Source organism: Maylandia zebra, linkage group LG4, assembly GCF_041146795.1.
Source record: "Maylandia zebra isolate NMK-2024a linkage group LG4, Mzebra_GT3a, whole genome shotgun sequence".
Classification (NCBI taxonomy): domain Eukaryota; kingdom Metazoa; phylum Chordata; class Actinopteri; order Cichliformes; family Cichlidae; genus Maylandia; species Maylandia zebra.
The window spans coordinates 31,353,656-31,376,264 of record NC_135170.1 but is presented as its reverse complement, the minus strand read 5'-3'; the positions used below and the strand labels follow the sequence as shown (position 1 = coordinate 31,376,264).

Genomic DNA, 22,609 nt, shown 5'->3' with positions numbered 1-22,609 from the left:
TTTACTTTAATCGGACTATCATTTATAAAATGAATGTTGTGTTTTACTGAGGATGACTCCTCAGGAAAGTGTTGCTGAGGTCATGAATCGTGGGAGCCAAGTACCAGTTTCTATAGCCAAATGTCTTTTTGCAACCAGAGGAGACGCCACCTGATGCTATTAGACAGCTATTAGACACTCTTGTTTTTTCTTCTCCTTTTATATCTGGAAGCTATGACCATTTTTTTATTTACAGCATATGGTAATTGAGAATATGTTTTAGAGCTGCTAAAGCAGGACAGACTGGAGGCCTGTTAAAAATAAACTTCCTTCATAATAACAGCCTGTATACCCATCCAGACAATGCAATAAGAAGTCTGAGATGATACTTGGTGCTGTTTACTGTATGGTAGCTGCCTTTCATTTTAAGTTCTGGGTAAGTGAAGGCGGCATGTCTGATAGTGTTTAGCTTTTTATAAAATTAGCAAAAGGTGCAAAGACAGAAAGATGTAGCATCAATTATATATAATTGTATGATGATCAAAATGTATTGTGGATAATAAGCTGAAGGGTTGCAGTAGCTGAAGATATGTTATATATATATATATATATATATATATATATATATATATATATATATAAAACATATCGTTATGTATATTTGTTGTACAGATGGTGACTTCTGAAATACTTAAAGGGTTTTGTCATATTGTGTTAAGTTTTTGGAATTTCACACATAATATCACAAATCTTTTACATTTTTTTTATTTTATTTTTTTATTTTACAACTAATAATATAATGAATCTCACACATCAGTGCATATAAAATATATGACATCCATAGAAACTTAATCTAATGTGACTATAAGTATTTATATATACTACACAGAAAATATTAGCTATAGCAATGATATAACGTGTGAGGACAAAAGAGCTTGTTGTCTCAAAATGCACTCATGGTTTCTGCCTGATGGTTTAATAATAATCTGGAGATAAAGGATTACAATCCTTGATGGTTTGATTCAGCAATCTCTGGTTTCTCAATTAACAATTATTTTAAAATATCCTCTCTTCTTTTCTTATTCTGGTTATAATTAAGGGCCACTAAATTATTTTGAGGTCAAGGGAAAAGCTCCTTGTTTGAAATACTTTGAATTTAGAGCAACTCAGACTACAAACCTTTTACCATAACTCAGTGAATTTCTTATCTGAGGCTTATTCTTATTATGTGCCCTTTGCTTTCTTTTAATTCTTATCTTAAAAAACGAAAAGAAATTCCTACAGCTAAACCAAACAAAATAAAGAAAATGTAGTTTGTCTACGAGTGATAGTAAATGTGCTAGTCTACTGATTTTGATGACAGACAGCTGCTCGTAATTAAATAGGAAATTTGTATATTCCCGTAACACCCAGAGTCAAAACCAAAACAATCCCAGCATGGCCAGTCGCTTATTGGGCGTTCGGACACGTCACAGTCTAACCCGGAAGTGCAGTGACTGCTCTTGTCAAAAATCCTTCATCTCTTTCGTTCAAGTGCGAAACAAAGGTGAGTTTTAAAGATGTAAAATGAGCTCTTCATATGCCTGTTATTTACGATTTTTATTGATTCCTCTATGGTAAAGTGCGTTTAAAGTTTGGCCGTAATTTAACGCTGGAAGCACTTTTACAGAGCTTCAATATTAGCCGCTAGCTGGCTATTGTTAGCAGGTAGGTAGCGGCTCGGGACTTATTTATACTGTTTCCGTTTCTGATTCACTTTTCCGCGGATTTTTTTGTGCAATTTTATGCCATGACTGTCACGTCTGGGTTGTCACGGCAAGAGTTATCAGTCTTAACGTTTCCACATGGATATGCAAAATAATGAGACCCATGTTAGAAAAAAAAACATGTTATGCTTCATCATGCCTCAGTATCCTGCCAAATAGTGACCACGGCTTCTCCCCTCTGTTGCTTCCCAATGCGCAGTGCAGGACAGCTGCAGGTTTCAGTCTGCCAGAAAGCATCTGAAAAGAGAGAGTCAAGCAGAAAGGCTACTGCAATGCAGGCTGTAGTACCTCTGCACGGTGGCTGGGGAAAAAACTGGTGACTTTTAGATAAAGTAATGAACTCAAAGTTCTATGAATAACTTTTTTTGTGATATCCAAATTCAAGGATCTAACCCACAACTATTTAAATGAAATATGGAATGGCAAACATTTGGTACTGGAGCTACAAAAACTAGTAGTTTGTTGGTTTATGAAAAAATAAATAAAAAAATCAGAAAACGTCTTTAAGATTTCAGTAGACCTTATAGAAACCCCTAGGGGGAATTTGGCTTTTATTAAAATGAGAGAAGACTTTATCTTTTGCTTTGTTCAATTTAATGTTTTTTTTTTTTTTTTAGTTTAGCTGATACATATAGACCAAGTTTAATTAAAAAATAATGATCAGATTAATCAGTAATAGCAATAACTGTTGCAGTCATTAGAGTTGGATGACTGAACAAATATCTACTGCTAATTGGCCAAGTCCATTGCCATTGGAGGAAGGCGGGGATTCTTTTCTTTTTTTGTGAATTTTGTTATTTAATTTAGTAGCCTGCTTCTTTCATAATTATTAACTTGTGCAGCTCCATTGAAACCAAGTACTAATAGGAACTACCAGATGGATTTGTGCTGACGCTAGTACATGCCAGTGCTACGGTATTGTTTGGGCTGCAGAAAGGCAAGAAACGGGTAATTTTAGCCCATTGCTCAGTGTTTGGCATCATAATATCTCGTACATAATTGAAATATGAGTTAATAGATATTATCGCTGTGAAATAAACATGATCAAATGCTTTCATAGCGTTTCATAGGTGCATACCTGCTAAAAACAGGACATTTAAGTCCGTTGCTTGGTGGTTGCTAGGCAACCTTGTGATATCTGATAAAGGTAAGAGCCTTCAGGGGTCCAAAGCTGTGTCCATACTGGAAGCGTTGTGATGACTAGAGACCATAGAAAGGGAAGGAAATTTTGCAACTTTAGTGACTACAGGCAAAATAACCTGGTTTCAACTTTTCTGGAGTTCTAGGCGAGCGACGGACAGCATTATCAAAAAGAGCAGAGGATACCTTTGACTGGCATATGACCTGGTGGTAAATACATTAGTGGGTTACCTAGGCAACTAGAGCCTGGAATGTCTGTCAGGGACGAGCAGTCGGCTTCAAAGTGATGCAAATTGCTTCCAGTGTGGACAGAGCTCAAGATTTACTAGTGTGCCAAGTTTAGCTCCTTGGGCTCTGATAATGTGGGTGTAGTGCATTATGGTGTATTATATTTATGTATGTTTTATATTAAGATTCTCCTGTAGAATCTGGGAGTAAGAAGTCTGTTGTGAGAGTAGTGTGCATGTGGTAGCGAACCTGGCGAGGTGGAGGTATGCACTGAAGAGAAGAGGAATGAAAGTCAGTAGAAGCACGACAGAATGTGTATGAATGAGAAGGACACAGGTATATCGGTGAAGGTGGAAGAGTTTAAATGGGTGCCTGAGGTGATTTGTGACAGAAGGACGTCAGCAAAAGTGAAAGAAAGGGTGGCAGAGTTGATGAAACTCAGATTTTCACTGGGAGTACCCAGGATGGACAGGACTCGAAATAATTACTTCAGAGGGACAGCTCAGGTTGAGCTCTTTGGAGACAAAGTCAGAGAGGCAATGCTAAGATGGTTTGAACATGTGCAGAAGAGAGATCGGGGATGTATTTGAAAAAGGATGTTCAAGATGGAGTTGCCAGGAAGACCACAGAGATCATTTATGGATGAAGTGAAGGAGGACATGCAGAGGGTTGGTGACAGAGTAGAATACTAGGGATTGGGTGAGATGGATGCAGATGATCTACTATGACAACTCATAAAGGGAGCAGCCAAAAGAAGAAGTAAAATTCTTGTTGCACCATGTTCCCAATGGAACAAAACAAGACAGTTACTGTGCTAAGTGACACTGGACTTAAATTGGTGCTAAATGTCAATTCACCTTTGAGATCTAGACCAAAATGTGTGGTTGTGGACCCTGATCATTTGTTTCTATTAAGAGGCTTAAGGGTTTCTCATCCTGTTGCCTTGTAAAGGCCCTTCTCCTTGCTGGATTCATGTTTTAAAACCCAAAACTCACTATTGTGGCTATAAGGACACCAAAAGCTGTTTTTTACACATCATGCTGGAATAAATGACCAGATCTAACAGTGCATCCTTAAAATAATTAGGTGGCCATCTGAAAGGGCAGGTAAACATGTCTCATTTCGTATTTTCTATTAGTGATGTGACAAAAGTTGGTGGAACACTTTTTTGCAAAGCTGAATTTTCTAGTAAAAGATCTGCTAAGTGCTTGCTAAAAATTCAGCTGGTTTGTCCCACAGAGTTTTCTGCTCAGCTGTGCTGCGATTGTATGCATGAGCAAAGGGCATGTGGGAGTTCAGAAATGCTCTGAATGGGAGTTTGGGTTGATTCAGAAGATTCCATGGTGAACAAATTTGAATCCCAAAAGATAACTCTTTGACTGGCTTAGCATTTTTCTCATTTTATCTTCTTAAACCGTGACACATCCACACATTCTTCACATATCTGTTGGTAAAGACAGATTCTTGATGTACAAGTTCGTGACTTGTTTTGGTGTGCAGGGAAATTGAATTTTTTATTAAACTGCAGCTCATTGCACAAAATAAAATACTGACTTCGTTCCTCAAGCTTACAATACGGTCGAACTATGCAGATTCAGGATCTGAATTTCAACATCCAGTCAGTTTTGTGTAACAGCTGTTGGCACTTAAGTCACAGTTGTCTAGCTGTGACTGTAAAAGATGTGATGTCACATCATTGTTTTTATTGTGTTGGTATGGAAGTGTTTTGTTCACTCTCCGGACATTGTTGTGTCTGTCAGAAAAGGAAGTGGATACAAACTGGTAAACTTTCGGTTCATATTCTGAATGCAGGTGAACTAATCTACTGTTTAAGAACAGGACTAATGAAACTAACAGTGTAGTTTTGGTAGATATTTCAATATGACATATAAGGAAAGCAGTAGATGTATAAATGAAATCAACCAGGTGTCCAGTCCAATTTCTTTGCTAGTTTAATGGCCCTTTAGTCATAAATATTTTTTTGTTGTAACTTTTTAAACCAATTTCAATTAAAATAAAACCATTTTGATTAAAATAAATAAAGTAAAACATTTTTTTTATTTCATGTGTCCCATTTTAAAAAAAAACAAAAAACAAACCAAACAAAAACAAAAAAAACCAAACAAAGTTTTGCTTTCACTGTGGTGCAGCGGCCTCAGTCTGTCTTTAGCCACCACTCTGTGGTCTTGAGCAATGTCCTTTCCAATTTGATTGGTTACATTTCACAAGTAATAGCCTGTTAATGCTGAAGGCCACTTTGCCACAGACAGGCACAGAGGAGCAGCTTTTCAGAGTTTTGAAGGTATAACAGATATTTCCCAAGTTGCAATAAACACAATAATCCTATGATTTATTTCTTTGAAGACAAGCACTCTGTTTTCCAGTTACATTGACTGATTAAAGCACTTTATTACAGTAATCATACAGTTCACTCAAATGTGATGCTAGAGCTTTACTGTATGAATCGGTAGCATAAATATACTTTTATTTTAATTACAAATAATTAGTAATGTTTTTGAGTCTAAACAAAAAAAAACCCCAAAACAACAAAAGAAAACCAAATAGGTTCCTTAGTCACATGGTTTTGGGTTATAAAAATTGTTTTAATTATACCTTTTCTTATAGTTAGCTGTGAATGCTCAGTGAATATATGCATGCAATGAAGCTAGCATTTGGTTGAGATCATTATGTTATTACTATTGTAAATGTTCTTTTTATATTTTTTCCACTAGTATGCATGATATAATAGGATATAATGACTGTTAATTTAAACATATAGGTAATTGTGACTTTGTTGTGCCAGCGTCAGTCTTTCTTCACTTTTAGGCCAGCAGTTGTTTTTATTTTTTATTTATTTATTTATTTTTTAAATCTGTACTAGGAAATTTATTATTTTTCCACAGTTCTTCAAAAGCCATTTTAAAAAAAACCTAAAACCTGCAGTGGTTGAATTTATAAACACAAACTTATGTTTTTGTGTTTCTTGTTTGTGTGTGTGTGTGGTTTTTTTTTTTTTTTTTTTTTTTTTTTTTTTTTTTTTTTTTTTTTTTTTTAAATCTGAGTGAACTGCCCAAATAAATTCTATGTAAGAGGAACACGGATCAGGCTGTTAACAAGATCAGTTTGGAGGGGACAGGCCAGATGCTGTGTTTCATATTGCTGAGCTGTATGCATCAAAAGTGGTTATTAGACAGGTGGCCTTTCCATAGACTTCCACCTGGCAGCTGGCAGATAGGCACACTTTTTCCTTTTGTATCTAGCTGTGTGTGTGGACTGAGACCACTTGTCTTGATTTAAAAGTGCCTTTCTGGCTTCTCGTATTCCTCAAATTTAAACTCTTACAGTGATGTGTCGCGCTCTCCCTCTAGTTGACTGTGTCCATTCAGCTCGCTGCTGTATATTAAACTATTCAACCACTCTGTTAGATGTTCTTTACACACAAGCGCCCAGCTGCAAAGAGCCCCCCGCCCCTTCATATACTACAAGATGCAGCCATTTGGTTTATTTACGGGTGGTGCTTCTGTAACTGCTGGGAATAGGCCAAGAGCCAATCGAAGCACACGGTGGAGGCCAGGCTAATAGAATCTGACAGGAATGGAGTCATAGAGGCCGCTCAGGCATCGTAAAGCTGTCGCTGTTTAAGCCCCTAAATTTGTCGCTATTACCTGCTTGCCTCTCTCTTTACATGGGCAAAGAGTGCACCCGTGTTCCTGAGTTTGAGACGATGTTGTTACTCATCTTTGCTCATTTCAACACCAAATGAGTACGTCGGTGTGTGCGCACATGCTTGTGTATTTTCAGGGTCAAATGCAGAGCGCATTGAAAAATGGATCAATGATATACTATCCACTATATAATGTCAAGTAAAAAGTGAATTACTGCAGAATGTGGTGGACCTTAACAAACAAATGTTTCAGCACTGCACCATTTCTCCATCAGGCTCAGACTGTATCCTATGTTTTCAGATTTGTATTTTTATTTGCTCTTCTGAGAATTCCTTTCTTGGTGTGTGCAGCAGTGGGAGATGTCAAGATGTGTGAATTTGTTTGGAGTGTAACAGTGTAAAATGCTACACCGGTCAGTACATCAATACTAGTCGGTAAGGAAATTGGGTGTTACTGAAAATCTTTAATATGTCAGAATTGAAGATTTTATCTCACTAATGAGCCTGATTAAAAGAACATTCACAAATTCCTCTAAAACCAGGCCCATACTGTCCAGTCTTCTGAGCTGTGTCGCTGGATCGATTTCAAAAAGTATTGGCTGATCACATCACAGCATACAGCTTTGATACTTCTTGTTCTGGCTTCGTGAAAAGCTGAAGTGATTTCTTTTAAAGGAAAAACTAAGGTAATGAAATCCATATATGAACATCATATTCAAATTACTCATTCGGTTGACTCATTCGATGCTGTTAGCTTAATGTTTATTTAAATGTTTTGAAAACATGAAGTTGTTGATATAAACACAGGCAGTGGTGTAATGTACGAGTTTCAAATGGCACGCCATTTGATTTAAAAAAATTTCCTTTTGGTTGTAGTTTAGATTTTCTATCCTGCAATGCTACTCCTAAGGACAATTTGCATATGCACGGCACTACTAAGACATAATTGATATAGGCATTCAAAAATGTCTCAGATTGGACCTTTTTTAGATGCAACATGCGAAGAAGCTCATTTCTCATATTGCTGATCGCTTGTGAGGGAAGGCAACAAGTATTGAATTAGTTTGCATGAGAGGAGGGAAATTGAAATATGGATTGGGGTCGCAAATGCCTGCCAGTGCTTTGGCTGTTTCGGATATGGAGGATGAAATGTATTTCTTTGTGTATGTGCGTGTCAGTGTGTGACTGATGCAGACAGAGCCGGCATCGAATGGTTTTCCACCTCTCTTGCATGAAGCTATTTTCCAATAACAAGTAGAGAGCAGAAGTGACACAGATGAAGTGAATGTTTTAAGAGGAAAAGTAATCTTAAAGACAAGCCAAGTCACTCCTCACTCTAATCCCTTTGCTTCTCCTGCATTACTGCTTCTGTCTTGAAGCCAGATCCCAGCCAGGTCTCTCACCATCTGCCATTTAGATGTATTTAAATCATGCATGCATGCTGACTTTGGACCTGTGATTTGAACTGGCCAGGTCCCCGGTCTCTGCCAGACTGCTCAGCAAAACACATGACCCAGGAAAGCTGTATGAATATAAATGAATGACAACACAGTTGGTTAAAAGCGCCATTGCCCAAAAGTCAGATTCAGTTTTGCTGATACACTGGCATTAGATTGTGGGAAAACAGCGACCCATCCAAATACTCTGAACATCAGATCCAACTTTTTTAAAGCTCCAACAGTGTTTGGCATTTAAAATTCATATCACTTGTAGGTGAAATGTTAAAAGAAATTAAGAGAAGACTGGTTCAAATAAAACAGTTCAGGGACGTTTTAAAAAAATGTATCTAAGTTATCATGTTGGTGTTCCAGGATAAGAGTGAACCACCTCTGTAGCACTAAATAAACCCAGGGTTAAATCTCAAGTTACCTCACTAAGCCCATAGTACACAGTACAGGCCTCAGCAGTGAATAAATAGATGTCGTGATGCATCTCAAGTCACGATATAGTCATTATAATAGGCAGTGCATTGTTACGGTGTGCCATTGGAAGTTACTCTGTGAGGCCCACCTTTTAATATCTCAAAAGTGTACAAGGTAAGGGCAGTGGTATTCACTTTTGTCAAGAAATAGCTTTTCTGTTTCACCTTACAGATCGATCGATTCGTGATGTCAATGGAAAAAACATTTCTTTTAGGAGAAATGTGAAAGATGTAAAAATGTGACGGTAACGACCTCTCCGTCGCGAGAAGCCTAATAATAAACAGTTTTCATTTAACAGAAGTTTGGGGGGTGGGGGGAAGGAGTTCCACATCAAAGGTGGGGAATGGAAAAGAGAGAGGACAGAAATGGGCAGAGAAAGAGTAAGAATCGTGACTGTGAAATCGATAGTTCATACTGTTCTGAAATTGAGGGGTTGTGTGGTTTTTTTTTTTTTTTTTTTTTTTTTTTTTTCTTTCTGCTCAGAAACTGTGTATATATGGTGAAATATGAAATAGCCTTAGTGGAGGCCCCTCACGTAAGCAGCAGTATTGATTTCCACAGACCTGGTCCAATTTTGGTACCACAAGTTTTTTTTTTTTTTTTTTTTTTTTTTCTCCCGCTGCCCTTTTTAAAGGACTAGAGCGACTCTGGTGGGGCAACGTTATAGAAAAGCACCTGACTCTGCCTCATCTCCTCATACCCGAATGGCCAAGCTGTTTTTGCAACCAAAGCCACGACGAGAAAAGAGTCAAGGAAATTTCTACAGTTTCCAGAGTCTCTCTGAGGACACAGCTGCAGGATGGAAGATTTCCCCTGTTGGCAGTTCCTGTTAAGAGATTCACTAGCATTACAACATGAAGAGAAAATAATCCTTTCTCTTCGTGTGTCTGTGCACGCGTGTGTGCGTGCGCGCTTGTGTGTCTTTCTATTGGCAAGTGGCTCTGAGAGAAAGCGTGTGGCCGAGTGGACTGACAGACTTTGTGTACGATATAGACTGGCTTCTTACGTCTGTGTGTTTTGTTACTGAACAGAGGGCGGGGGAGTCACATGAGTGTCTGTTCAGCTGCAGCTTGCGTTGAGGTGTATTCACACATATCCCCCACAGTTTAGCAGTTACTGCGAGCAGCCAGACATTAGTGGTGAAATTGCAGCTGTTTTAAAGTCTTTATTGCAGTAGGATTTACAGGGTAAAACAGTCTGTAATTCTTAGCCTGTGCTCCCGCTGCGATGTCCCTGCTGCTGACGCTGCTTTCATACTGCCCTATCTGGCTTCATAAGGAAAAGCGACTGGAGGGTATCAGCTCCCGGAACAATATAGGACATTTTTCCTCCCCTCTTCTCCTGAGATTCAAAAAAGTTTGAAGGCAAAGAAACAAAGCCTTTGCCTCTTACTCTTTTTCTTCCCCTTTCCTTCCTTTGCAGTCACCATGTGTCCCATCTCTTCTTCCCCTTTCCTCTCCGCCTTTAACTTTCATTCTCTCCAAGTAACGGGAGTCTCTTGCAATATGCTGTGTTTCCCCACTTGAGTGTTAATGAGGCAGATGAATATTCATGAAGAGGAGGCTGACATCGCTGTATGGCGATTGTGCAGCGGATGATTGTGTGCATGGGGATTGTTGTGGCCACATTTCTGAGGGATCTGTTGTGCAGTGGGTAGACATCAGGGGACTCTGGGCTCCTTTGCTAATGATGCAGATGCTTGAGTTTTGTTTTGGTCTGTGGTTGTGGATGACCTATTCCCAAGGCCGTTCCTCTCTCCCTCGTGGCTGCTGGAGCTTAAGTTTAGCCTCCAGCTGCTGGTGGAGGATAGCCAGGGAGTGAAAGACTGAGAAAAAGAGCTGCCTTTTTACTGCCTACACTCCTCCTACTCTTCCTCCCTGTGGTCTTGACTTGTGACAAAGGGATGCCATGAGTCACATCTTCAGGGACCATCTCTGTCTTCTTATTTTACCTCTCACTATTTGTTGCTACCTTTCTTATCTTTTGTGTTTTTTGCATTTTCTTTCTGTGGTGACTAAAACTGATTTCACCACATGTTGAAGGACATATTAGAAACTATGTGGCCCATTTTAACAGCAAAAGGCTGTGTAGTGCATGCTTGTCATGTCTCTTGGATTGCTGTTTCCTCCTGTGCACTGCCCACCCCCTTTTTTCCTCTTTTGAGCTTTGTTCTGCTCTTCAGTTTCTCCTCGAACAGTTCCTATAGTAATCTCTCACGTTTTCTTCCCCTCTTTTCCTTTTTTTTGCATGACAGATTCTCATTTACATTTTCTCACTAGCTCATCATCCAGTCTGCCTCTTCTCTCCCCGCTGCCATCAGCCTGGGGCTTTCTCTGGTCCCCTTTCCATCTCTTATTTGCCGATGCTACCTTTTCCCCTCTCAGCCTCAATCTTTCCTCCTTTATTTCCCTGCAAGATATCTGACCCTCGCATATTTTAAACCTTTGATCTCCAAACAGTCATTTTCGACATGAAGTGATGTGTGTTTATGTCTGCAGCCCAAGGTGGAAATTTGTGTTTGTCTGTCTGGGACATGCTTTGTATTAAGCACCCTTTAATTTAAGAAGGTGAGTCTGCCATTGCTAGGTTGGAGGACCGATAGTCCGACTGTCTCCTTCGTGGTGACACGTCTGCTAGTGACATAATGGAGGTCTTCCTTTTCCTTTGTGCTCCTGTGTTGTTCATGAAATCAGTTGCATTGCCACTTTATGTTGTCAGTTCCAGTCTAGCAGGTGTTCATACTTATTCTCATGCACACATATCCTTCTTGCAGTTGGGGAAAGGGTGGATGCTGGCCAATTTATCAGTGTTCTGACTGTAAGGCTACAGGGAGCCCTCCGTCTTCATCAGTTCACTCAGCAAATAGGCACACCCCAGTCACTGCTACTAGACTTAGCTCATGTGTCTCCATTATACTTTAACAACAAATCTGTGAGGCTGACTAGAAATAGTGTTCTGTGGTTAGCCATCTTAAAAAACAGTCTGCTCAGATCACAGGTGAAACGGGTTAAAATGGGTTTATTGCCTCAGATTTATTAGTGTTTCCCACAGGCTGGCAGTTTACAATAAAAGGCAGTTGGAAGATTATTATAGTATAATAGTAGTCACTTTATTATAAGCTAATGAGAATAACATTAGCCGAATTATAACTGCAATGTCAGCTGACTGCAGCTCAATTGCCATTACCGCGAGTATGGAACAAATGTTTCACACTGCTTGTAATAACTGCATTCGGTTTAGTGCGCAGTTTTTTTTTTTTTTTTTTTTTCTTCTATATATCTCTTTGAAACACTGTGCTTTTATTCTGTCGTGTCATGTGATATCTCAGGGCTGTTGTCCTGCAATAGTGAAGGACGTTTGTCTTATTTGTCTGTCTGTCCTCATCCTCCTCCTCTTCCTCCACCGCCCTTAGCCTCTGTGCCCCCTCGATTTTCTCGACCCACTGCTGATCAAAGCTGCTTTGAGGGTGCTGAGCGTGTCCAAGGCCGGTAGTGATTTGATGATATGTGTTCGTCTAGAGAATCTTGTCTTCGTGTGATTAGATGGTGTGTGACAGGTGGCGTCAGTCCCATCAGCTCATATTAAGCCAGAGCGCCGTGCTGCCACCGCCGTTGCTGTTTTTTATCCTTTAATGTTAAACCTTCCTCACCAGCAGAATCAATTATCAGTGATTATGTTAGTGTCAAAGTCTTTAGCGCCTGGCTGAGCCCCATTGCTGCCTCCTCCCACTCGTTGCTGTGTGGCCCACAGAAGCCACACTATGCTGATCCCCAGTCAGAGCACTGCTGCTGCAGAGGGACAGCTTTACAGACAGCTCTAAGTTTAACCTTCCTCCTCAACAGTGGTGTGACAATGCAGGGAGAGTTTATTATGCCTGACAAAACTCCCCCCACGTAGGTTTTTCCTCAGTGAGAAAGCTGCATAGCGATTAGCCCTATCATGCTCAATTGTGGATGTAGCTGTCAGAGCTGGCCTGGTGGTCTTGCGTCCTTGGTTGCAGACTGCTTGAGAAGGCCATGTTTTATAAATATAAGAGTTCACTGAGCGTTTGCTGCACTGCATTACAAAAAACAACAAAAATACCCAGAATTTTCTATGCAAAAACTCTACTTTGCCATGTAACCAATCTTTTTCTCACATAAGGTTTCCTCAGAAGGACGTCCTCAGCCTTGGATTTACCTGTGATGCACAGTGTGTGTGCAGATTATTGCCACTGCACCACACAGGGCAGTGAGGCAGCTTGTTAAAAACCCCTCTCTGCTGCAAGGTCACAGCTCTGGCTTTTCCACCATTGTGTCAGTTCTTTGTCAAACAAACATTCGCACATTGCTTTCAGAATTCTCATCAGGCGGGATAATTGGCTTACAGGACTTTGTGAAACACACAGAAATATTCGCATATGCACTAACAACAATTTCTGTGTAGTGTTTAAGTAATTAAGCAGCGCTTGCTCCATCATGTTCCCCCACCTCCTTTCTATACATGCACCGTCACTTTTTCTTCCCCGTTCAAACTGAACTGTAATGACCTGTTGGTACCGTAGTTAACAACTAAATTAGTTACAGTAACAGTACATATTTTGATTCTAAATTTGTAACTCTGTTTTGGATGCAGAGTATGATTCATGTTCAGTCTAACAGAAGACCTGTATCTCATGTCTCTCCATAAGCAGAGCTCTCTGTGGAAGTAAATCAAGGATCAGGTTTGGAGTTGCCACTTAGGATTAGAGGTTTTAATTTCAGCTGCTGGGTGTCTTTTCTTGACAAGCCTCTGCTGGTGACAGGAGTGGAAGTTGGTTTTTATTATTATTTTAAATCTTTTTGAGGCTTTTAAGATCTAATGTCCATCTTCTATCTAACATGGTTTCTTTGACTCACTCTCGACCCTCCCTGACTCTCCATTTGCCCTTTCTCTCCTTCTATATGTTATCCAGTGTTGAGCGGAGGTAAGCAGAGATAGTAATCTGCTGTAGCCTTGGCACTCTCTCGCACTCTGGTCTCATTGAAGAAGATTGATGGCCCTCTTTCTGGAATGGCCGTTGTTTTGGATGGAGAGAGAAGAAGATGGAGGCAAAGTAGTGGGTTTAAAATGAAAAACTAAGTGAGGGAGGGTTGAGGAAAGGCAAGCGGTAGCAGGGATAAAGAGAAATGGAGGTAAGGTGAATGATGGTTGTAAAAGATGGAGAATTGGGAGAGGAAATGTCACTGTGGAGGAGCTTGAAAGCTCATTAAATTTGGTTTTTATTTTATTGAGTGAGAGTATACATCAAACTGTGATTGGTTTCAGATTCACACGTCGTTTCTTTTTTCCTTTTCTAATGCACACGCGGGCTATGGAATTGGCTGCACTTAGTTTGCATGTCAGCAGGATTATATTTAAATGTCAGCTCTTCTCTCAAGATGCAAATGAGACAAGAACATGTTTTGATGGAACGATTTTGTACACGTGTCTTGTGTTGCTGTTGCATTACGATGCAATGGCCTTTAGGGCTTTTAGGTATGTGTGCTAGTCAGTATTAACAGTTGTTGCTGCATTGCTAAGGGGAATAAGCAGTCCTTCATCCCTCTTCATGATGGTTCTGTTGCTCAGTGGCCATGTGGGTGGCACTGGGTTGATTGGCTGTAATGACAGTTATGCTCTTAATTGTGTCACTTATACTCCCTCTGTGGCTCTTTTGAATGCAGTCAAGCGCTTGATCTAACCCCCCCCCCGGTGTTTTGTTCCTTTCTACGTATTGGTCTTTTCAGGTTTCAGGAGCAGCGAGATATAGAACAGCCACTCTTTCTCCTTCCTCCTTAATTCTTCTCTCGTTTAAGAGAAGTATTGAATCTGACATTGTCTTTATATTTGGGCTCCCCCTGTCTCTGCCCATCCCCCCCCATGCCCTCTCCTTAATTTGTCTCCTATTCCTTTAGTGTCTTTTTTTTGTTCCTCTGTTTGACTATTGTCTGACTTGCTGTTCCGCTTCTTTCTCTCTTTGCCTTTCTCGCTCTATTTCATCAGCCTGTGGTACATCGACCTATCTTTCATCCTGCCTCTCCCTCTTCTGTCTTGTCGACGACTTTTTTTTTTTTTTTTTTTTGCTTTCTATTCTCCCGTCTTGTATTTTTTTGTTTTCCACCTCCTCATCTGTCAGCTCCCTCCTCAGTCTTTTCTTTTTCTTTTTTTGAGACAGCCCTTGCTGTCTCATGGCGTCCCAGCATTGCTGGGGTCAGCTTGACATGTCTTGGTGGCATGGCTGGTTGTATTGCCTGTTGTTATCGCTTCCTGTTTGAGCTGACCACTTGACTTGAGCAGGGTAAATGATACAAGACCAAAAAAACCAGGAAGAACATGAAGGGCACATAACGTTATGTTTGTTCATACTCCTGACAGGGTTGTTTCAGGTTATACTTCATGTAATTTCCTGTGGTAACAACTCAGCATAACACTTCTGAAGAGCCTCAAATAAACATCACAAATGGAAAGCAACCAATAACAAATATTTAAAAATGTGTTATCTTAGGCAATCTCCACTTCATCAGCTGAAACGGTTTCATCCAAGTTTGTGACAAATGGAGTTGGAGTCCACATCTGCTGTTTTGAGTCGGTAAGAACGAATCTTGTATTCATTTCAGGTGAGCTATTGATCAAATGGTGCTGGTCCCATTCACACATCACAGAGCCAGTCTACCTTTTTGACATTTCTTTCAGGGCTCAACCTTTGTATTTTGCATCTGATTGACATTTCCTTGGTATATATGTGTAAACACAGGGATCTTAAGATATTTCATTCATTCATGCAGATCATCTTTTCTCTCTCTGAGGTAAAAGCCCACAGGCAGTTTGAATACCGGTCGTGAATACAAAGCACCAAAATATAAAAAGTAACACTCTCGGTGCAGTATTTCTGAGCCAAATATAAGTCAGTGTTTAGCCTTAGAGTTGCAGTTTATTACACCTCTGAGGCAACTTGTCACTCCCTGGATTGCCGTAGTTTGAAGTCATTCAACGCCTGTTTTAAAATCCTGTTTTATTCTTTATGATCCAAGTGTCAAAGTAAATTGACTTAAATCACACAGCTTTCTCTAGTTGCATGTTAAATGTCAGACATCTTTATGGATTGGCTTTATTATGAGAACAAAGTGCATCACTGTGGCTGTTTAGCTTGAGACATTTTGTCACAATCTGCAGACCTTTCTGCAGTAATGGTTGGCAAAACACACCCAGTCTGCTCTGTGAAATCCTGTTCATCTGTGGTTGGCAGGCATGTGAAGTATGAGTAAGCGTCCTTGGTCATGTTTATTTAGGTAGAGGTGGTATTTGAAAGAGAATTAGACTTGGAGGATTTTAATGACACTGCAGAGTTGAAGCCACCGTGGGTCTGTTCTGTCAGATGATTGTTTTGCTATCGGGCTCTGTGTGGGCCCTTTATGCATCACATTAACGTGGTGAATTTTATCTACAAAGATTTTTATCCACTTTTATGGGCCACTGTAAATATAGCATAAAAAGTATCAGGGAAGCATTAAGCCTGCTTTGCTGTGATCCTGCTTTGAATGCTATTGCTATAAGCAGCACTATTTCATTTGTGGGATTGAGATTGCATTGCTTTATTGCTCTGTTTACACCTGTGGCTTTTTGGTTTGCTGTTTGGATACAGTCCAGATACAGTTTGTGCTTGGATTAGTATTTTAAAGCTGCGTGTAATTGTGGAAGGTGGGCCCCTGTCCCACTTTGTTCCGCCTCGCTGTGTAAACCTTACTACAGTCTCTGTAAAACATGTGTTTTTGTAATATCTTGTCACACACACACACACACACACACACACACACACACACACACACACACACACACACACACACACACACACACACACACACTCGCTCTATCTCAGGAATACTCTGCATTCAAGTCTCCTACATAACAGATGCACACACAAACAGTCAACTTGACAAGGAGTCTCTTGCAAGACTATGATAAGGCACTGGCTCACACCCACGCTCACTCTCACAACTACAGTCTTGTTGATTCTTTTCGCTGTTTGTGTTTGCAGCTTGCCAAGAAGCTCTGGCTTTGGACAGACGAGCAGTACTGACACACCTACAGACAGCAAGACCTGACGGAGAGAGTCCAGCTGGCTAGTTATGGCAGTTGCAAGCGGAACAGATGTGCGAGGTACTTTGATCTAGGTGAGTACCAAATGAGGTGTGGATCTGGGGGAGGGAAGGGGGGGCATCGGTCTGTACCAATATTGGGAAATTGCAAATCTGCCGTGGGTGGGGAGAGGAGAAGTGGAGAAGAGCGATTGTTAGAAGCAATTTTAGTCTATGACGATAAAACATTAAAATGACCACTTTTGATCTCAAGCTGATGACAGCACTATTAAACCAAGTGTTTTTAGCTAACTTTTAACAACTGTTTAAGTATTGGAGTCTTTGTGTTCATGTGTTCTGTACTCATTTTTCAAAGCAGACAATTTCACATTCATTTAAGTTTGAAATGCTGCCTTTTTGACTTCTGAACAACTTCAGTTGTCTTCAAGCGTGTTTTTATTTTTTTATTTTTTCCCTCCAAACAGGTTGAAAAAAATTAGTCATTTCTTCTAAAGTAAGCTACATTTGTTTAGCTGTTTAAGAAACCAACACCTACAGTATTCTCATAAGGCTAACTTTGAATCAAATTATGGGTAAGAGGAAGTGGATGGTCCAGCATAAGAAATAAGCTTGGTTTGGATAGAAAACAAACCTTCAAAAAGCATGAAGGTGAAAGAAGATCTAAAGGCTGCCAGTGAAGGAATACCAAATAGCAAGAGAATAGAGACAGCAGCAGACACTTGATCATATAAATGGCAGCTCGATAAGACATTTCAGGTAGTATTCATCTGTCATTTATAAGCAGAATTTGGACCCAGTTCTAATAAAAGACCGAAAAGGTGAAAAAAGGAAAAGCTTGGGTTTTTAGAAGGGAAAATAAGGGTGGAGGTATAGAGGATGTGCCAACATTGGAGACCAAAAAAAACAGAGGAACAATAAAATAAATCCTTGAGGGTAAAGTATGTGGTCCTGTGTGTTTCATGCTTCCCCCACCAAACTTCTTAATTAGGTAGTGTAAAACTAGCAAGAACAGCAAGACGGGAAGAAAGGAAGGGGGGGGAAAAGCTTGGTGAAAATAGTGTAAAGTAGCAGTCTCTTTCCATTTAGAGGCTATGAGATATTTGTTTTGTATTTGCTGAGATGACGAAATGATAAATACATTAATTTGCCCTACTAGTGTACAGATCAGTCTGCTTCTCCACTCCTTCATCACATATAAGATAAGACGTTTATTTATTTTTTTACTTTGGGTTTAAACTCAAAGAAAAGGTTGGTGTTGACATTAATACAAAAGAAATTCCAAGATACAGTTCAAACCTTTTCTCTTTCTTCCCACATGTTTGGTGTGTGGTTTACTTTCATACATTCAGAAGTGAATTTCAGAGTATTTTTTTTTATTTAACATTTCATTTGGCAGTGTCTCTTGACATCAGTGTTGCTGTGTATACCCATGAAAATTAAATCTCTGTGTAGGATTTGTTGAGAAATGCTGGGATATTTTAATCACCTCCTTTCTGTATTATCACATAGAAAGAGCATCATGAAAAATCAACATGAATGTGGTTTTTCAGATGGTTATGAAGCAGTGCCGGTGATATTAGATTTCTCGGTGGTAACTTCAGTTCTCCCATGAAACTAAAAATAGTTTTAGTATTGGAGATGAAGAAAAGTATTGTGTGTGTTCGGTTTTCTTGCAAAATTAGATGGTTGGATTCTGTGTGTATTCTTGTGTTTATATATAAGTGAATAACGGTCTTTGCTGACCCTGTAGTTACAGCCAATTTGCTGTGATCACAGTGACAAGTGTCTCCATATGGATACTTAGTAATTAGCTAAGAGGAGATGGAGAAAGGTTGGAATTCGTGGGGTATTAGAGGACCTGTCAGAAGCCTCCACTCATCTTATCCCCACCCCCCCCTCCCAAATCTGTCAGGAGGCTTGTCTGGGGCCCATGCTCCCCAGTCCCCTTCCTTACACTTGGCTGCTTCAGTTAATTGAAGCCACTTCAGATCACTCAGAGGAGCTGGATCTGCATGCCTGAACAGACCACAGCACTCACCTGACCTGTCACTCACGTCTGTCAGCAGCTTCCTGCCACCCACAAGCTTTTTCCAACACATGATCGTCTACAAACCCAGGATATAACAAAGATCCCGGGAATATACTTAGTACACAGTTACCTTAAAAAAACAAAACAAAAAACCCCACTTCACTGGAAATTGACAGGTGCAAATGTCCAACATATTGGGATCTTGGAGTAAACAGACTTTTAACTTGCCAGCTCCTTAGTACAATGTCTGTTTGATGGATCTTGTTAGAAAAACCACATAATTGTCTCAAATTTACATCAAGTGATTTATATCGTGGCATCTCTGTCACACAAATTTGAGTATTTCCTGTAGTGAGAATGCATCAGAAGCATTCTGGCTAGAGCAAATGTAGTGAGAATGTACTACAATATGTGGCACATAACATGTTGTCTAGTACATATTGGAAAAGGCAAATTTAAACAAAGCCATGAACCAATTCTCCCAGCATTTGAGTTTATGTGTGAAAACAGCTGAGGTCTGTTGTATTGTATCAGGTGCCATCATAAAGGTCTGGGACTTTGCCCATGAGTATAAAACACCTTTCTAAAGTTAAATTTAGCTGATCTCCCCTTAGAGTTCATCTACTCATGTGTTTCATACCTTCAGCATTGCTGCTTTTTATTTTTGTTATTTTAAGGTTCCTTCTGGTAGTCTCTTTATGGCCACTACTTGTGTTTCTGTGATGCACACAACATTTTAATGTTATTCAAGTGAAGAGGATTAAAACGAAGGCTTATGTGGTGAGTTGGGTTAAAGAAATGTTAGTCTAGCCAAAAGGCTCCTGTGTTTTCTATTTCTCTGTCTATATACAATGGTGAGCTAGTATGATGACATACTAGCATGTGAAAATGCTATCATGTGCCATCGTTTGAATTAATTACACTAAATGGCTCTATTGGGCTGCAGTAGCTGACCATGGTGCGACCAAAGCTTTTTTTTTTTTTTGACCATGTGCAAGCACCTTGTCATGTCCTTGTCTTTAAATGGTCGCTTCAAAGGCAGGGAGCAGTTCTGGATCCACTTATAGTCAGTTGCCTTCTTTGACTGTCTCATTGCTGTTTCATCAGTTTAATCTGCTATTGATTTTCAGTTGCATCTGTTTTTGATTCCTTCAGTCTATTTACAATAATATAGAGCATGGCTATTCAACTAAGAAGTTAGTTGGGCCAGATTTTTTTGCAGCCAGTAAGCAGCAGATCATGATCAATTTCAAACCCACACAACTGTATTGAAAAACAAGTAATTTTTTTATTCCTTTTCCCCCTGTAAATGTGGTGACCTCTCAAGAATGCACACCGAAAGGTCCATTTATTTAAAAAAAGGGAGCTATAAACTATTTTTTTGCACATTTGAAATAATAATAATATTAATAATGATAATACTAAAACATTTTGATATTTCCCTTTCAAATTAAAATAAATCTTTTGCTGACCACTCACTTTTCCTGCCATGAATGGAGCCCCATCTGTCACAAGTATACAGACACGCTTCATATCCAGACCATTTTCCTCAAAAAGAGCTGAAATCTTCTCAAACATTATTTCGCCAGCTGTGTGTCCCTCTAACAGTAGTAAGCAGAGCAATTTTCCATCCAAAAAACTGACATATAGGCACAACTGTGCATTATCAGTTCTGTCTGTGAACCCATCTCCTGCTATAGACATTAAATCAGTTTTCTTCAGGTCATCTAACAGCATTTCAAACTCGTCTGACGCCAGAACTTCACAGAACTTCAACTCGACGAATATTTGAACTGTCTGACAGGTGTACGTTTTTAATAGCAGATGTCACACTTACTTTAATTTTTTTGTCACTTATCACCGCATCCACCACGGCCAGCATGCAGTATTTCACTGTTTCAGAATCTGTGAAAGGCTGTTCTTCTTTGCCAAGAAGCAAACACGAAGGGAAGCTGCTGCAGCTCTCTCTTGGGCTGTACAGGACCCTCACCATGGTAGTACAACTCCGGTTGTAAGATTATTAAACTGTACTTTTGCCGCCTTCTCCTGAGATCGCTCTGGAAAGTTTGTGTAGAAAGTCTGGTGTTTGTCATTGTGGTGCCTTCGTAAGTACTGCAACACACTCACTCCAAACTAAACACATTGGTTTGGCATTTGGATTTGTCAGTCCAGCCAGGGTTAAACCGACGGTTTTCATTGTCAATTTACGCTTTTGGACTGAGAAAGACATGCTGTTGTCGCATCATGCATTACAATGATAGTTGAATATATTTACATTACGGTGCATTGTGGGTTAAATATTGCTAGGCTACTAGCAACATTCAGTCTACACTACGCTGTAGGAATTTTTAATTTTTTAAAATTAATTGATTAATTTTTTGCGTTTTCTCTGTTTCTGCCAGGACCACAGGCAGGGCCACTCTCAGGTTGCTTCTGGGCCGCCATTTGAACAGGCTTGATATAGAGACTAGCTGTGATAAATGTGATATCTGTTGCAAATCTATCTACTACAGACCTGTAGTGCTGTATAGGAGCCAGTGGGGAACTCACCACCAGCAGACCATGCAGAATCTCAAAATACGAAATAAATGTATAAGTTTACAATCTAGACATTTATAAACAAACAGAGCTAGTTAATTCCATTAATGACCAAGAGCAGTGCAAATTTATTGCTCAAAACTGAGATTGTGAATAACGTACTAAAAGTACTACAGGTTCTAGACATTGCTTTTATCTGAAAACTGTTCAGATAAATTAAAAGAAACTGCATAAGAATCAATACGTTTATGACACAAGGGTGAACTCTTCTGCTAGAAATTGCTGAGCACTGTATGCAGTCCTGTGGTGTGGGACTCGGATAGAGTGCATGATTTATCCAGAGTGTGTTTTTATTACATATAATATTGTAATTATTGCTGAAATAGCTGAAATGTACAAAGGAACACAAAACATTATTCATGTGAGATCCCGAGCCATCCATGTCTTTGTGAAGATACTATTAGTGTGCCATGTCCGTTAAACCACACATCACTCTAGGTTTTTCAGCAAGTTATGTAAGATATGGGTTTTGGTGTTAAATTTAGCACATTTTAGAGTAAACTGTCTGCTACAAACATTAGTAACTCAGGTTTGTGTGTTTATTACTTTTCGATGAGCAGACGAGTTGCACTCATAGCTGCAGACTGACTGAAATTATATGTAGATAATAATGTAAAGGCAAAGTGAGAAAAGTTCGTGGTTCAAAAACTTAGTGAAGTGGTCCTGGTTATGCTTCTGACTGAAAGTTCCACCGTTGAGGTGTACAGCTTCCAAACCCAATGTAAAATTCCTCTCTTATCAGCATTGATGATCCTCAGTCAAATTTGGGCTTATTTGGGTCCAAATTGAAATCGGAGATGTACAAGGGAACTGCAACATAGGAATCTAAAATTAGCATTGGAGCTGGATTCAGACTAGAAGATCTTAATCTTGAAGGGGAGAGTGGAAAGATTTTGTTCTGGTATGATGGAGTCTCAGAATTTTATGATTGCACCATTTATGCAACTTATTGCAAACTTCTTTTGTTCATTTTTCAAAATATTTTAAAGTCAAGTGAAAGCGTTACAAACATACCAAGAGGCCTGAAAATAGACTTCAAGTGAGCAGAAACACAGATTTTCAAGAGTTGGACCTTCATTTACAAGACGTGACCCTGAACTGCAGTTTTATAGCTATAAGGAGAATGTTGCCATCTGATAGCCTGTACTTACTCATGCTTGAAAAGCCAAGCATAACAAAATGAAAAA

General features: G+C 39.6%; 1 protein-coding gene across 4 annotated transcripts in view; it reads left to right on the top strand.

The window, feature by feature from the left end:
• The first annotated feature begins 1,399 nt into the window (after positions 1-1,399).
• spop (speckle type BTB/POZ protein) overlaps positions 1,400-22,609 on the top strand; it is a 96,896-nt gene continuing 75,686 nt past the window's right edge. For 2 of the 4 annotated variants that reach the window (XM_004552418.3, XM_012919365.3), the window contains exons 1-2: positions 1,400-1,525; positions 16,735-16,870. The gene's annotated coding sequence lies outside the window, so the exon portion shown is untranslated. Of the gene's footprint in view, positions 1,526-15,204; positions 15,289-16,734; positions 16,871-22,609 lie in introns of all 4 variants that reach the window. The other 2 variants (XM_004552419.3, XM_004552420.3) reach the window with 2 other exon arrangements.